This window comes from Bombus flavifrons, chromosome 7 (genome assembly GCF_040668555.2).
Source record: "Bombus flavifrons isolate JBK064 chromosome 7, iyBomFlav1_principal, whole genome shotgun sequence".
NCBI lineage: Eukaryota > Metazoa > Arthropoda > Insecta > Hymenoptera > Apidae > Bombus > Bombus flavifrons.
The window spans coordinates 14,332,858-14,348,864 of NC_138448.1; the positions used below are offsets into that span (position 1 = coordinate 14,332,858).

General features: G+C 38.3%; 1 protein-coding gene and 1 long non-coding RNA gene across 2 annotated transcripts in view; one reads left to right on the forward strand and one right to left on the reverse strand.

Moving 5' to 3' along the window:
- Positions 1-16,007, forward strand: part of LOC138181961 (uncharacterized) — a 562,178-nt gene that overhangs the window by 144,643 nt on the left and 401,528 nt on the right. The window lies entirely within an intron of this gene.
- Positions 1-16,007, reverse strand: part of LOC138181969 (uncharacterized) — a 72,997-nt gene that overhangs the window by 42,280 nt on the left and 14,710 nt on the right. Inside the window, exon 2 of the long non-coding RNA XR_011173664.1 lies at positions 7,749-8,025. This is a non-coding gene — a long non-coding RNA (uncharacterized LOC138181969). The remainder of the gene's footprint in view (positions 1-7,748; positions 8,026-16,007) is intronic.

Consider the following 16,007-nt stretch of genomic DNA (forward strand, 5'->3'; position numbering starts at 1 on the left):
ATGTTTTAAATAATGTACGTGTCTGGTTACCGGTTGAACGTGAAACTCATAGCTATAGCGAGGGTATTAATTCACTAGTCTTGTGAATGTTTCTTCGCGAAAGGAAAAGTGACTTGCCGTTTGTGTTTCCGTTTATCACGCAACTTGGAACAAAGTTTATTCGTCGACACGTAGTCTCGTTCCATGTTACTTCAAGTAAAATATTACAATCGAGACTAGATTCTTGGTGGTCCTGAAAGTTAAGTATATCGTAAACTCTACGCGAAGTGAGAGAACATTTTACGGGAACCAATGTTGAAATATCGTTGTACGTTGTAAATTATGCTTGTTCGATTTAAGATATGAGAAACGAAATTTTATTTCACGATCATTCGCCTTATTTCTTGCTTCTTATAAGTCTGTACATTCTGTGCCTATCGTCTCTACTTCACAATTGTTAATATGTCATACAATAAATAACATATAATTATATACCGCCGGTATAAAAATTATAACCGTAAGTGCCTATGAAACAAACTGTAATAAAGCTTCTTTTTTAACTTTAAAAATATAGAATATACGAAGAAACAAACTTAAGAAACAAAAATGTCTATGTCCTTAGTGTGAAAACGTTCTTACCTTCCGCACTTAAAGAAGATAATTAATAAAAATTATATCTAGTTATACCGTTATTTTATAACAGAGAATAAGATCATTGCTGATAACTTGAAAGTAGAAAAAGAACGGCCGTGCAAATTAATAAGCGTGTGGTCTAATTAATGATTAACACGACGACTGACGTACCTTGGTCCCTTCTCGGACTCTTAACTTCTCCCCTTTTCAAATGTCAGGGAGTCACGGTCTGGGTTCTCACGATTCCCGTCCAAGAACACGCGATCCACGTTTTCTTGGTCGGGAGTAACAATAAATACGGAATAAAGACGGCGCCGTACGCCTGGTTTATTTCATTATCGTATGTCCGGTGGCGGACGCAGGGAAACCAGACTGAGGACAGACAGGAAGACAATGAAGCGAAAACCGGGTCCCCCACTTGTTGATGCGCGCACTTTAATTAGTAACCCAGATAATAGACATTGCAGCTGAACGATCAGGAAACGCGGTAGCAACGATGAAATTCTGCTACAATTTCACCTTTTATGCAATTTTCCCCTCTGAATATACATTTAGTTAAAACTACGTATTAAAAAGTAAATGAGAAAGAAGAAAGAATGGGAATGGTATTATAGGTGGGTGTTTATTTGAAATTTAAGTTAGTTAGCTGGAACGTTGGTTAAAATAGCGAAGAAATTTAGATACGTATTTTTTTTGTCGTAGTTACACTAAAAGGTAAAAGAACGAAGGGAAACTTGTATATAAATTTTCAGATTGATTCAACAGCGAAGATGGTTCGCTGAGCCCAGAGCCTAGAGGTCTTTCCTTTTTAGTACGTTTAATAGGGGGGATTGAAAGAAAATGAGATATGTAATTCTCTTTGAAAACGTATTTCTTGGAAGGAGTTGAACATTATCTTGGAAAAGATGATCAAGGTAGACTTTCATTATATTTTATGAGTTACTACTTTCTGTATACTTGAACTGTGATATTTCTAGAACATTAAATAATTATTATACATTGTCAAAATTGTATTTTTGTTTGAATTAAAGTTTAATATATTCGTCTTTATGTTACGTGAGTGTTAAGCGTTTAGAAAGAAGTAAATTATTACAACAGTCGATATTATGTCTACGTATATTGAACAGTCAATTACACATACTGAGATGGAGGAAAATTTGCGGTAAAAGGTACATAATACAATACTACGCTCATCTACGAAATTCATTGCACGTTGTATTAAACTACTATTCGTTGCCTGTTTGCACATTACACATTATATTCGTTCAATTATACTGTTCATTTACACGGCAAACTGCAACATTACAAACAACTCCAATTAGCGTTAACTACAGTCCACAAACAATCCACGAGCAAACTACACATAAAGACTAAATCATAAAATATTCATACATCTCAAATATGATATCACGCGAAAACTCAAATTCCAATTTCCTTCCTTACAAATTTAATGTACAAACAACGTGAAAGAAGAAAATGAGAAACCGATAATATAGTGCCAGAAATTTCTTGCACGATTAAACTAATACAGTATTAGGAAAATTTTACAAATTACCAATGTTAACAAAATCCGTTATATAATAGTAAAAAATGGCTTAATAAACGAAACGAAATATTACAAGTTTCAAGCCCTCTTGTTATTTCATTCCATATAAAAATTCTGAAATTGAAGAGCAAAAGTGCGGAATACTGCTGTATAGGGTTTGATGATAAATATGTATCTAAGAGCTTGGTGTATTTGTCAATCAAATAATAGAATTCCAATGAAATCTGTTTATTTTGCAAACATAAATAGTACAAAATTCTCCAAGAGTCATAGTAATTATCAATTCAAACGCAGGTAATATTAAAAAATCGTGTCTAAAATTTCCAACCCAGTTCACTCAATTTATCTTTCTATCGTTTGGGTCGTTCTTCATAAAATCCCTCAATTCTAAAAAGCTGTTCTAAAAACGTAGGTAGTATTATAAAAGCCAGGACTGAAACACCCGACCCATTTCGCTCAATTTGCCGTTTTGTCGTATGGGTCATTTCTTCATAATGTTCCTCGAATCTAAAAAAAAAAAAATTGAAAAAGAAAAGACGATTCTTATAATATAATTTTACAATCTAAACTGCCACCCATATACCGATTAATTAGTGTTATTAATCAAAAAATCGCAACACAAGCGACTTTAATTCATAAAATTTACAAAGAAGTGTCGAAACAGGCAATTGGATAACGCAACGCTAGATTTCCGACACACGTAAGAGCTCGACAAAAAAAAAAAGAGAAGGAAAAGAAAGGAACGTATCCTTTTCACGTTATTCCGTAAAATGGTTGGTGTTTAGCGTGACAGGGCAGCGTGGCGTGCAATTTGCACACAATCACGACTTGCGCTTTCTTTATCCGGCCAGATCTCACACGCGAATTTTCATCCAGGCCGATGCGCGTTTAACTTTCGTTTTGTTCGCGCGTCGACGATCGTGAGCATGCCGCGTTTCAATGGGTGTTCTCCGTTCCGGACGACAGAATGTCTGATGTAACATTCGAACGAAGACTCACGCACTCGCGTGTCCCGTTTCCGTGTCTTAATTAGTCGCTGGGGAATTTAATTAATTCGTGACTTGGCAGTGGTTTCGAGCGCGAGCACGTGTCGGAAAAATCGCGACCGCGGGCGACTTTACAGTTTTAATTGAGCCATTTATCGAAACGAAAATTAGCGTTCGCTTTATTTACGCAGGAATTAGCGCCATTCTACGGTACTGCAAGTGCACCGCTACGTTTTCCTTGATGACGCCATTTCTTTTTAGTTAGAGCGTCATCTGCTAGTTCTTTGACGTTTAAGTTCTGTCATTGTGGATACGTTTGCGTAGATGTTGGTGGTTTCGAAATCATAAAACTCCGGGGATATGATTTTTGTTGCCTTTCGTCGTTACGCGTGTTGATACTTTCATAGAGCTCCTCTATCGTTTTATCGAGATGCATTTATGATGTAATTATAATTAGGTGTCGTAAACAATAATCGAGGAGTACGCGATTGTAAGACACAGATACTTGCAAAAACACGACTAATCATCGCTTTGCAATAACAGAAGAATGGTTGAAAGTACAGTAAATGAGGAAATAGATTTGTTTTAAAAAGGAAATAAATTCTTTATTTTGAAACTATTGCACTGATCGTTTGAAACGAAGTGGAAAGAAGATTCGTATAAATATTTATTTTACAAAATCTTTATCGCAAGATAATTTAAAAGTGAATTAGCTAATTTTGATTATGAATCGTATCAAATTAAATAGTTTTAAAACCTAGCTAATGCTAAAGCGTATTTTGTATTTTGTTATTAAATATTCTCAGTTTATAGTAGCTTTATATGAATTCGATAATCTACTGTAAAACAACGTGAATCTCACGAACGGTATACAAAATATCTACGTTGGTCCATTCTTTCTTTGATATTACTCTTCGATCGAACTTCGATCGAACTACTACTTATACCTACATTTTTGCCAACGATTTTGAAACATTTTGTATAATTTGTACATAACATTTACGCAAACTTTCTTTTGCTTTACTGTTCAGCTTGTATAAATCTAGAAATCCCTATCAACTTCCTTTAATATCTTATAGCGAAATTTTGCGAACCAATTCAATTGTTCGCCAATCCAGAGCTCAGGAAGATCGATTTACCTTCCAGCAAATCCTCTTCCGGATCTTCGCAAACCACGAGCAAACCGACGACAAACGTCCCAACGTTCTACAAACCATTTTCTCGTCGTCGAACCACATTCGTGTCCTCATGTTTCCAACTTTCTCGGTGGAATTTGTCTCCATTTGTGCGACAGTGATTTACGGGATGTTCCGTCGACTTTGGCACCTGCAGCAACGCAGGCAATCGGTCGATCGAACTGAATTTCATCGGCCAAACGCATCCAAACATCCTTCCGTTTACTAACCGTGAACGCGATGCGATTAACACTAATGAGACTCAATGGAAACCGTCTGAACTTGCAAGATTGTAAACAGTCTGAAACAGCTTGGCTTTCTGTGCCTGGCGTGCTGTACAAATAGAACGCCGTGACATTACGTTTCTCGCCCTTAATTAGCACGCCCGCCAATTAATTAGCCCTCCTTGCCTCGGCAAACGCACTTCGTCTTTCTCTACACTTCCACGGCACTTCTTCGCATCTTCTGCCTCATCCTAGTTCCTGTCACGGTTGTCTTAGGCTTCTCGACTAAAAACGAAGCCGCGTCAGTTAGAGAGCTATCAGAAGCTACGTCAAAATCGAAGCAAAGTTATACATTCGCGCGATGTTTTTGATTTTTCAACGTTTACGAGATTGCAAGATTAATCGCGAAGGAAACGAGTTTCGAAAGTCGTGAGTCGTTGAGCTGCGAAGATTGTTCTGTTCGTTATGGAATTTTAGCGCGATGCAGTTACGAACGTGGCGTGTGCGTTATTAGGAAAATTATTATTTTATTCGTGCATACCAGACTGGTTTTCCTTTCGCGATAATTTTACCTGAAACTTCCTTGCGAAAGATACTGGTCTGTTGAGATCGATAAGACTCTCGTAATACTTTGTTCAAACCGATGATATTTTTTAAAGTTGCAAAAATATAATTGGGGTCGAGAACGACTGAGAGAATCATAGCAGGGTAAAATTTGCTCCTCGCACATCCCTCCTTATTTCATCCCAGAAGGAACGAACCAAAGTATCGTTAAAGCAGCTTCTTTAAGTGTCAAAGATCAAGCCCCAGTCGTAACATAATTTCTTCGGTACGAAATTGCACTCTATCATCACATATGATCTACTGTAATCGTAGTGGGCGAATCATAACCGTGTTAGCAGTTCCTGCAAGCTACGAGATTTTTAGGCAATTGGCAATCCTCGACTGTATAGGACGAAACAAATGGGAGGATACGACGATACGAAAATACGGTAACGACCGGTGTTTCAAAGGAGCAAAATTCACCGTGTATAGTCGGATAGGTCAGCAATTTATTGTACACGTTAGTTAAATCGGATCGCGAGTAACGATATTATGGTTCGTTGTCACGGTTGTCGCGATTCCTTGTTCCTTTCTCCATGGGAAATTGAACGATGAATGCTATCAAGATGTTCATTACGGTCACGTGAGAATGTTTGCCGCGACGATCACGCCTAATCGCGACGGTAATTGAAAACATTTCGAGAGAATGACGATTTGCGCGCGGCATTGCGAGGTGAATTAGTAGTAGTAATTCGTTTAATAACTGTCATCATCGAATTATAGGAGCAAGATGAGAGTGATAACGGTATTGAGGTTGCTGAGATGAACTTCTCCGTTTTTTTAAATAATAGAGGTTAGAAGAAAAACACGAGGGACCAGAGAAATCTCAACGCATTACGCATCAGAATTATATTTTTCACGTCTTATATGTTTCCTGTATTTTTAAACAAAAATCTTGTCTCGAGTATTTGTTGAAAAATTACTTCACGGTATGATGAAACTTGCATAAATATAGATGTAGGTATTTAGAGAATATTTCATTACACATTAAGATAGAAAAGATCTTTACACGAGAATCTAGTAGCTACATGAAAAGGAGCCATAAAATGTTTTAATATTATCAGTGCACGAGATAAAATTTGAGATGAAAAACTAAAGTCAAGTGAAGCGATTAAAAAATTGATTGAGCTTAATAAAGTACATGACTCTAGATCTCGAAAATTTTCTGTTAAATATACTTCAGAAAAAAAGCGCGAGAACTTATCTTCGGACATGATACATCGTCTTTACCTCGATCATTTTTCAATAAAATTATTTCAGATATATAATTCTTCTGTTTTAAAATATTCAATCTTACTTATTTCTGACAACCACTCGAAAAGTTCATGGAATACAACATCATTCTACTGGAAACATTTTCATAATATACGTCCTCCTGTCCACATGTATCCTTTCGACGGAAATCCTTGTTATATCGTAACCGCAGAGAAGAAACAAGAGAAACTGTGGTTGAAAAATTGCAGCCAGAGACACGTACTTCTGTGTTTCTCTCGCCATAAATAAGGTTGTTTCCGCGGATCATCCTGTTGCTTCCTCGAAGATGTAAATCAACGAAGGTGGATTCGATGTATAGGCGTGTGTGCGTGAACCAAGATAATACATTCTTTGCATCGTCGATCCGCAACATTCTTAACCTCATTCGTGACTCAGGTCAGAGGCGAAGTTCCTGATCTATCTCACAGGAATCATCTCGGTTGTGATGGAAATGCGTCGTATCTATTGTTACATTAGTTCATGAATAATGCAATAACGTGTTATACGAAATAAGCGCCTCTTCTTCGTCTGATTTTCAAGGGAAGATTCGACGATGTGGATATTATATAAACGAACGATGAACGATATAAATTGATAAGCGAAAATGAGAACATGGTAATTTCGTAGAAAACATTCTCATCAAATATGTCCCAAGCGGTTTTCGATTTTGTAAACGTAAAATACTGTTTGCGTACCGTCTATCGAAATTTCGATCGATTACATAAGGTTTCTCATTCATTTTTAACATGAATTTTATCTAGTTTTTACGGAATATTTGATTCAACTTTGAAAATAATTTCCACTTAGTTCGCATAGGAGATTTTCCACGTGAATGTTACGATCTGTATGACTGTTCAAATTCAAAGAACTTGAAATCTATAACACTATCGGATTATATTCATTGATTTTTAATGGATCTTTTATTTGCAACGTGCAAAAATGGAAAGAACACGCATGATATAAAAAAGTTATATAAAATATCCACAGTAAAATACACGTTATGATAGTTATAATAATTACTGGACAAAATAAATCTCTATATAGGTTTCGTTTTTCACAAATAATTGCTTACAAATAATTCAAGTCGTAAAGAGATAAAATTAATTCGTCCTAGTTAACTTTTCATTCCATGATTATGGAACTTTCAGGTCAAAAGATGGTCCGGTTAATAGATTAATAAATAGGTAAATAAATAAAAAATCTTGATGATTCTGGGCATGATTTTAAATGCCGATGCTTGGACGCAGCTGCGTGACGTGCTCGATTTCAGTCAGGTAGTGTTAGCTTAGGTTAGTTTGGATGGGTCAGGTGGTAGGACGCACGTGTGCAGGTGCTCTCCAGATATTACCTGAGCCTTCACGGATTGCCGCCAGCTCTTGTCTCGAGATCTCGTGATTCTCGTGACTTGGTTGTTGAATTATTTCAAACGTGTCGCTCCGATTGCGCGCATGCGCAGCTGTGCGCTCGTCAAACCGATCCTTCATCGATCGGGTCGCTTTCGTTTACTTTCCTCCAGGTGTTCTTGTTTAGCTTCGTACGAGCATGATTCGTTAATTACTCGAACTCTGTCGTGGTATTTTCTCAGCACTCGGAACGACGAAAAATTTACGGAATAGCGCCATCTCCTGCGAATAGCGAATAAAATCATCGAGTCTATTTACCATGCCTTTATTAGAACATCAGAAACGACGATGCAGGGTTCGAATCGCTATGAAGCAATTTTAAAAATTTCTTTCCTTATTTCCTACAAAACTTTGTGTTTAAAAATATTATTTTTATCAGTGAATATTTTAAAATATGGATGTAACAACGAATGTATACAACTTCTGATTGTTTATGATTGAATCATTGGATATACAGGACGGTTGGTAACTGGTAGTACAAGCGGAAAGGGGGTGATTCTACGCGAAAAAAGAAGTCGAAAATATAGAATAACAATTTTTCATTCGAGCCTTTGTTTTCGAGAAAATCGACTTTGAATTTTCGCTCGGTACGCGTGCACTTTATCACGTCTCGTTATAACGGATCTCACTGTAGATCGTTGTCTCGATGGAAAAATTAAAAAAAAGAAAAATTAAAAAGAAAAATTTTTATTCTATATTTTCGACTTCCTTTTTCGCGTAGAATCACCCCCTTTCCGCTTGTACCTCCAGTTATCAACCACCCTGTACAATTAACGAGTATCCTATAAATTACGCGTTAATAATATATAGAATCTAATATTTATAATTTAGATTTACATAAATCCACTTAAGTAACTATTGCTTTGAAAATGTAATTACTCTGATGCGAACATAAAATAACACAATAAAAACGTTTGATTTAATAATACATAACTTCTAAGAATAGGGCGACTATAAACCATTAGAAAAGCTTTTTCATATCTACAAATCTACTTGCCACGTGATTCTAATGTACGCGATACGCGTACAAAGTATTACCTATGAGTGAAAGTGTCTAGATCTGTCAAACAAATGTCACTATCTAAAAACTTCCTCGTGCAGGCGGCCAAGAGATATCCGTCTGCTAAAAATAGTTCAACGATTTCACGTCATCCTCGATTTCATTTAGTTAGATGAAGACTCGTGGACAAGAGCTTTAACATCTGTCCGTGGTATTATTATGATTTCCTTCTCATCGCTGATTCATTTGCAATTCGGTATGCAGCTAATTTCATCTCCGAGTACCCTTCGAACCTGACTTACCTTCGACGAGTCGGCCAGGTGCAAATTATTGTAATAAAAATTTCCTCCAAATTGTTTTATCGCTGTAACGTCGCCCCTAACGATGTTTTGCGGATTTCATTTCGTAATCTTCGACTTGGATTATACGGCGCGATTAACCGACATATTAACATCTTAATAAGTACTGAATTTCATTCGCTTATTCTCCGTTGATTAAGTTTACGATTCTAATGCGATTATAACGATTACAAGATCCAGTTAATTTTCATAATAAGATGTGTTTTCGTTCGTTTGCACTGTCTTGAATGGAGGCTAATAACGTGACGATCCTTGTTTCGCGTTTCAGTTATGTTCGATACGTGGATTCCTTCAATAGCGAAGTAGATGAGTACACTGTCAGTGAAAAGTATAGAAGCCAACAATTTAAAAGGAGTTAATTTAAACTTTTACTATCTTAGAAAAATCCTCAGACACTGGTTTATCAGAATTTCTAAAAATTTTTATGAAATCCGTAGCAATAAGTTTGAATTAAGAAGAAATTTTAATCGAACAAAACTGAGAAAATTTTCACCTGGCTGATAGTGTATCAGGTCATATGTTATGTATATCATATTTGAAGTAATTTGCATTTACCTAGGTTACATTGTACAAATTGCAATTTTTCTTACGACTCAAATATAATTAGTCACTAAAGTCTTGTATGTTCTATAATACGACTGTTCTTGTGGAAACGAAATTCTAGCCAAATTTCACCGCACAGTTAATATATTCTATGTTAAAATGAATTAAAATCTACTTTAGAGGTGAAGTAAGGTTTGTACAAAATTTTAATATAATCTGCGATGTATCGTGAAATAATAAGATTGTACAAGCACAACTCTTTTATTTTCGTTTGTTTACGGATTGTGTTTGAATTATTCTAAATTGGTAATCGCATTAAGAGGAGAGAGTAAATAAGTATAAAGAATCAAAGTATCGGAGTACCTGATTTATAATTCAAGAAATATCGTGTCTCGTTATTTTTGACGTCGTGAGAAATATTCGTGATAAATCAGCGTTATTCGATTAAACTCGGCAGGGCTAATGATATCTTAGCGAACATAATTTAGCGCATCTCTGCGCCAAGGTTTGAAATGAAAATCGCTTGAAAAGCAGTTTAGAGAAAGGACAACGACGGCGAATATTTCTTTCGCCGCGCATCAGTTTCCTCGAACGCTGTCCAAAGAATTTCAAGGGATTGAAGAACTCGAGAACAGAGATTAACATCAGAAGCTTCTTTGTTGCTACGTTGTTACAAATCTGGCTTGAAATATTCCGCTTACTCGGCATATCTATCAAGAATTAAGAAACTCTTGCAATTAGTTGAATTAAAACAAAGTTTTATTTCATTTCTCCACTAATTAACTTCAAAACGAATAAAAATGTTTACTCCCTTCGAGAAGTCTGAAAGTAATAACTTTTAATTTAAATCGGTGTTAAACATAAAATTACTGGTAATTAAATTCCTCTACTGAGAAATAATATTTATCATATCGTACACGTCTTGTAATTTCTACATACATTTTCAGATTTGTTTCAAACTCGACAAACGTACATAATTACTAGACTGCGGATATTTATGCAAATTCATATTTTTACAAATACGACTAAAAGAGTGGAATGTACGCAGAGAACGATTTCACCTACCGAATACTAGGTACAACGCATGCCGTATTTCGAATATTCTCTATATTTTTACGCGTTATACGAATTCCATGTATTTTTAACTTTACCATAAATCTATAAAAATCCGTGTGTCTAAGAATTACGACAGTCTCGCAACGGTGCTGACGAAATTTCTAAATATTTCGTACGGTACACATAATGCGTGATATAAGGTGTCTTCGGATGTTCGAATACTTTCATGAGCTTGCGTAATAAATGCTTGGTCGAAAGAAAACGGCGATCACGTCCATATCGATTTCGCACGAGGTACGAATAAATCAGCAACAAGTTTCGCGTAGCAACCCGTGGCATACGTTTTCTCAGGAATGGACGATCACGAGATCCAGTCGACGGTGGAGTCGATTCTCGGGCCTGGGGTGAAGGTGGTGGACTGCGAAAAGAAATCCAGCATGAGAGAAGAGGAAGTGTTGTTGATAAACGGCGTACCGATTCCCCTCGAGGGCCCGGATGGCGTTGCCATCCGCGAAGCTATGATAACCGGCCAGGTGCCACCGTGCGATCTGCTCAATCAGATCCTCGTCAAGGCTGGAATACTAAGGTATCATCGTGGATCCTTTTCGAGTTAGCCCTGATGCGAAATAAATTGCTCGCCGCGTGCATCCGTGTCGTCCTTCGTGTCATTTACTCGAATTATATTTGGCGTCCTTTACTTGCGAGCCTCTCGACGAAGATTCGATAAACTGGAGTTGCTAAATTACTAGAGCAACAGAGCTAATTTACTCGTGACGTGTTTCAATAATTTAGAAAATGTCTATTGAGGATTCTCCAGATAGAAGTCTACTTAGTAACGTGGAGTTTTATTTCAATTCTAAAACAATATCGATACAGGCATACTTTAAAATGTAGTTTTAATTTACATGCTTCTTTTACTCCATCCTGAGAAAATTTAATTTCTATTGAATTTTTAAACTTTGCATGTAAATATGGACTCCAACACAATACGATACGTACATCAACAAACCGATCAGGTTTGCTCGCATCTTTCTCAAAATACAAGGAAACACCTGCAACAATCTTGACTCCCAGGAGTTTCTTTCGTGCCTTTCTTCTTAAATTCAAGTTTCGAAGAAACCTCTCGCACAAGTATGAAATGCGTACATTGACAAATCAAGTTTGCCTGCACCTTTATCAAAACACAAAGAACCACTTTCGACGATCTTGACTCCCAGGAGCGCCTCTCGCTCCTTTCTTTTTAAATTCAACTTTGCAAAAGAAATCTTTCACATAGGTATGAAATACGTACGCTCATAGTTTTCTTTCGCGCCAAGTTTTCTTGTATCTTCGTCGAAGCGCAAGAAACCACGCGAGACAATCGCGAATTCAAAAAACTTCTTTCACTCCATTCGTCTCGAGCTGAAGTTGCAAAAGCAACGTTCCTCGCCATACACGCGTAATGAAATACAGACGCAAATTCGCAAACTAATTAAGTTTAGTTACACGTTTCCATTAAACCGCGAGAAATCCTGTATGTCCCAATCGCAACTTCCAGAAGCTTGTTTCCTTTCGACCCACCGCCAAACCAGCCGGCAACCGTTCACGTCTATAAGCCGATATTCGAGTCCTCGAAAATCGTAACGAAAATCCTCCCACGCGTGTAACGAGCTCGTGGAATCGGTGTGGGTGCTCGAAGAGAGAGATCCACCGTGATACCTGCTAACTGGAAATGCTTGCAAAGGGCCCCGGTACGACTCGAGACATCCTTGAGCGTAAAGTCGTCCATCGTGACGAAGGAGGAGGTGACCGTGGCGCGGGGCGGAAAGGTCGTCGACGAGAGGAGCCGCGAGACCAAGGAAAATAATTACTACGCCTCGTCGACCAGCGAGATATGGGAGCCTGTGGGAATCGTCCATCGGCCGCGAAACATCAAACCGTTCGACAGTTCGGACGAGTCCAGGCCGAATTCGAACGCGAGCTCCGATCAAGGTTACACGACCAACACCAGCAGTAATCACGTGCTGAGAGAAGCGAGCGGTTCTTCCACGGTAGGCTGCCCTATCTGCGAAGATAACGATCCCGATTGTGCGCGTAGGTGTCTCGGAGGACTCACGGGACTGGGAACCAAGGTGCCTGTTCAGACGACCAACTCGGCGGTAAGCGATTCTCGATTCTCTTTGCGCGTTCTCCTTCGCGATTAGAGGCATTATTCGGTCATATTTGAAGAGAATTATTCGACGAGTTTCAAAGGCGAATGGTATTTTAAATAAAACTCTGCAAAAGTTCACAAAAATTCTGTCAAGATTAAAGTTAAGATTTAAAATGTTGGAAAAAGTTGACGAATCTTTTCATTTGCAATTATTTTGCGATACAATGGATAATGAAGTTGGGTGTCCTGCTACGGGTATGAAAGAATCGTGTCATCGCTATTGTGAGTATGCGAACGTGTGTCATTGCAACGTCGGTATTATCTGCTAATTAATCGTATAGAAATTTCAGCCAAGAGAAGACGCGACCAGCTAATTAAAACGATTTACGATCGTTTCATTTTCTACCATTTGATGCAATTAAGATTTGAATCGTATTAATTCTGTTAATTCTATACGAGCGAACACAATTCCAGACTGACATAATACTTGGATACGAATTTTCCTACTATACCACTGCAACGATTCGATAATTAAACAAACGCTCGATAAACTGTTCGGAACGAAATTGTTGGAAGAATATAGTCGCTTAACGCGTTTCCTCGGATAATAAAGCGTTTTCGAAATTGTATGGAACTGAAGCATGCGACTAACAGGTTGTGGTAATTGATTCCTTTCGCCTGCGAGCGATGTCCGATCGTTATCGATCGCATTTTACTTTCTTCGTAAATGTTGCGGTGAATAGCATTACAAACGGTTTGTACGGAAATCTTACCGCAGATTTACAAGTTTGTTTTAAGAGGCTGTTTACTTTTATAATGGACGATTAAATTTGAAGTTATCCGAGCGGTTTGAACGAGTGGCTTAATTGACTCGAATTATGTCACGAAACCTTTTAAAGCGTAAACGCGAATACGTTGCTTTTAATTAGAGTTGGAACTGGTTCGCGACAGTTTATATATCCTCGGCACTTAAAACGCGCTTAATCATCGTAAAAACGAAGGAAAGAGAACCAAAGCTCGTTTTTGTTAAATCCGACACTTCTGGCGTTGAACGACGATGTTTCACGAAGAAACAATTTGCCAACCGTTTGTCCACTTTTCTCATCGTTCGAATACCTCGCCGCCGGTAAAGACATCGCTATCCAAATATTACACGGATCTGGCATTCCGTTCGCTCAAGTTGTATCAAGCAATTCGCAACTCGTTCGAAGACCGTAACGAAATCAATTTTACAGAGATCTCCAATTAGAAATTCGATAGATTCGTTGGAGCACGCGTCGGCAACGCCGACTTTTCTCTTTCTTCGCGGTCTCTGTCCTTCTGTCGCGTCTCCTGACTCTGTCTTGGTTCTTTTCTAACGCCAGCCTGTTTGCCCAAGCGGTATACTAATACGTATAGCCGACAGGCCTCGACTGTCCTTCTGCATTCTATGGGAGCGAATAGCGCGAGATAGAAAACCGCTTTGGCGAAACGAGTTGCCGCGTAAGTTGCCATATAAGCTGCTTTGTCGGCTCCTTCGCACAGAAAGTTATCACCCTTGCGAGCTGGCTTTAGGTCACTACTCCGGATCTCGAAGACGACACGCTTTCACGGTGTCGTTGCGATCGCTTCGACGGTTCAAAATTGACTACCGCCGTGATTACGGATACATGACACGCGTGTAACATCGTCTTCAACGAAAGTTGCTGGATACTCGGATATCGAGTGAAATCTAGATCGTTTATGGTAGATAGTGTGGGCCGTTTGATCTTCCCGAGTACGTTGCGCGCGCGAGTGGAAAGAGCGGCCAGGTCTTCCGACGTTCGATACGTTGTCGCAAGATCGAGTGCCAGTCTAATTTGGAATTGCGAAGAGCCCACCGATATACGTACAATAGATCGTGGACGATCGATTCGACTGTGGTAGACGAGCAGCGATGGCGGAAGGAGATTTCCCTACAACAGGTTGTTTTCTACGATTGTAGGGAAGGAATGTTATTTTTTATGTGTTATTTATTATACATGGATTACGAATGTTTATGCAAGTATGGGAAATTAAAATATAGAAAAAAGGCAGGATAGATATAATATGCGAGAGTATAGAAATTATAGAATGTAAAAAAGCACTTGTTATAATATTTAGAAAACGAGACAAATCCCTATTTAGGTTTCCTCGGGTTTCCTTAGTTGTACTTATAAACGTACTTTAATTTCTATACATACTTGCAAGTATAAAGCTCGTAATTGATCACAATTTCTTATTCGGATGATCGAAGAAGGTACTTGTATAAAAATTGAACTTTAAAAATTATATTATATATATATATATATATATATATATATATCAACGAGTACTATAAGCTACATATTTTATATATTTTTACAGATGCGTATCGTACGTCTCTGCAGCTCGAAATTTTCCACAAGCGCGTAAAAATCTTGCAGACTATTCGTTACGGACTTATCGAAACCTCAATACACCGATCGAGGGTTAAATCAGGTTCCCGAAGGGTAGCTGCGCACACTCGTTATTCAAGATACGTGCGACGGGATCTTAACGACTCGTGTTTTTCCTTGTCCATACAGCAATGGCGAAGCGATGGTTGCTGGTCGAGTTTACTCGAGAACAGCCAGGTACTTGGCGAAAACGACTGGCTAGCTTGGTATCGTCGCAAGAAAACGTCGTGAGATCGCGTCTTGGATGTTCGTGCCCGGTAGACTGAGTAATGGTCGTTCTCCTCGTACGGAAATCTGGAATATCAGCAACGGTCGTTCTTTGCCTTCGTTTTTCCCCGTGCTGATTGGCCAGGAAACGAGTATCGGCAAAGTGAACCGGGCAATTAATCGATCACCGATGTCAACGGTATATTTTAGAGCCTCCCTTTTCCTCCCTCTCTCTCTCTCTCTCTCTCTCTCTCTCTCTCTCTCTCTCTTTCTCTCTTTCTCTTTTGTCGATGTAGACGTGACTTCATCGTCAGCTGTAATTTAATTTTTCAACTGGATGTTCGATTCGTTTGCGTTATAGGTTTGCCAAAATATTTTATTCCGGAGACGTTGATTGCGAATCGGTGCGTTGGATGACCTGGATTCTCTTTTCTTTGCCAATTAAATGGTTCCTGTTATGAAAGTAGGAAAGA